Genomic DNA, 2,139 nt, shown 5'->3' with positions numbered 1-2,139 from the left:
TTTAATTTATTGTTATGGTCAGAGTTAGAGTTAGGATTAGTGTAGGGTTAGGCTTCATTTATGGTTAGTGTTAGTGTTACAGTTAGGCGTAGGGTTAGGGTTCATGTTATGCTTAATGTTAGGGTCAGGGTTAGATTTAGGGTTAGAGATAGTGATAGGGTTAGTGTTAGGATTAAGATTTGGGTTAGGGTTGGTTTTCGGTTTAGGGTTAAATTTAGGGTGTGGATTAGGGTTAGGTTTAGTGTTAAAGTAAGTGTAAGTGTTAGGGTTAAGTTTAGGGTTAATATTAGGATTAGGGTTACAATTAGCCTATTGTAGGTTTAGGATTGGGGTTAGGTTTAGTTTCAGGGTTAGGGTTAGGGTTAGTTTCACTGTTCATGTTAGAGATAGGATTAGGGTTAAGGATTGGGCTATGGTTAGGATTAGGGATAGTTTAGGTTCAGGGTTATGAAGTGTGTTACGGTTTATGTTAGGGATTGGTTTAGGCTTAGGTTTAGTGCTACCGTTAGGGTTAGGTTTAGGGATAGGTTTACGGTTAGGGTTAGGGTTAGTGTTAGGTTTAGTGTTAGGTTTATTGTTAGGTTTCTCTTTATGGTTAGGTTTAGGTTTACTGTTAGGGTATGGTTAGGTTTAGGGTTAGTATTAGGGTCAGGGTTAGGTTAATTTTAGGTGTTGGTTTAGTGTTAGGTTTACGGTTATGGCTGTGGTTAGGATTAGGTTTAGTGTTAGGGTTAGGGATAGGTTTTGGATTAGGAATAGGGATAGATTTAGTATTAGGGTTACGTTTAGGGTTAGGGTCAAAATTAGGATTATTGTTTCGGTTAGGGTTAGGTTTCGTGTTAGGGTTAGTGTTATGGATATGTTTTTTGTTTAGTGTTAGGGTTAGAGTTACTGTTGGGATTAGGCTTAGAGTTAGGTTTAGGGTTAGTTTTAGGATTACTGGTAGGATTATTTTTAGGTTTAGGTTTAGGGTTTTAGTTAGGGTTAGGATTAGTGTTAGGGTTTGTGTTAGGTTTAGGTTTAAGGTTAGTATTAGGGTTAGGGTTAATGAGAGAGTTGTGGTTGGCTTTAGGGTTAGTGTTAGGGTTAGGGTACTATTACGGTTAGGTTTAGGTTTAGGGTTAGGTAAGGATTAGAGTTAAAGTTAGGGTTAGTGTTAGGATTAAGGATAGGTTTGAGGTTAGTGTTAGGGTTAGGGTTACTGATAGTGTAAGGGTTAGATTTAGGGTTAGTGTTAGGATTAGGGTTAGGATTGTGTTAGGGTTATGGTTAGGGGTAGTGTAATCATTAGGGTTACAGTTAGGCTTAGGGTTAGGTTTAGTATTAGTATTAGTGTTAGGTTTTTTATTAGAGTTAGTGTTAGGGATAGTGTTAGGGCTAGGATTAGAGTTAATGTTAGGGTTAGGGCTAGCTTTAGTGTTAATTTTAGGGTGAGTTTTTGTTTTAGGCTTTTGGTTAGGGTTGGGGTTAGGGTTAGGGTTAGATGAGTGGTAGGGTTAGGGGTTATGTTTGGGTCAGGGTTATGGTTTAGGTTAGGGTTTGTGTTAGGGTTAGGATTAGAATTAGTGTTAGTATTGAGTTAGGGTTAGTTTTAGGTATAGTGTTAGTGTTAGTGTTAGAAATGGGGTTAGGTTTAGTGTTACTGTTATGGCTAGGTTTAGGGTTTGGTTTTGGTTTAGGTTTAGTGGTATGGTTAGGGTTTGGTTTTGTTTTAAGTTTAGGGTTACGGTTAGTGTTAGGGTTATGTTTAGCGTTAAGGTTAGTGTTAGGATTAGAGTTAGAATTAGGGTTAGTGGTAGTGTAAGGGTTAGGGTTAGAATTAGGGTTAGGGTTAGGGTTCGTTTTACAGTTCCGTGTACCATTATGATTAGTGTTAGGGTTATTGTTAGGGTTTGTGTAATGGTTTTTGTTAAGGTTAATTTTACAGTTAGAGTTAGGACTAGGTTTAGAGTTAGGGTTAAAATTAGGCTTAGGGTTAGTATTATGGTTAGTGTTAGGTATAGGTTTAGGGTTATACTTAGTGTAAGTTATAGGGTTAGTTTGGGGGTCAGGGTTAGTTTTAGGGTTATTGTTAGCTTTAGGGATAGTCTTTTGGTGAGGGTTAGGCTTAGTGGTATACTCAGGTGTATGGTTCGTTTT

This window comes from Marmota monax, unplaced genomic scaffold, assembly GCF_021218885.2.
Source record: "Marmota monax isolate L192 unplaced genomic scaffold, Marmota_monax_Labrador192_F-V1.1 WCK01_AAM20220418_F8-fsc00248, whole genome shotgun sequence".
NCBI classification, from domain to species: domain Eukaryota; kingdom Metazoa; phylum Chordata; class Mammalia; order Rodentia; family Sciuridae; genus Marmota; species Marmota monax.
The sequence above is the reverse complement of the archived record's forward strand: the minus strand, read 5'-3'. Positions refer to the sequence as shown.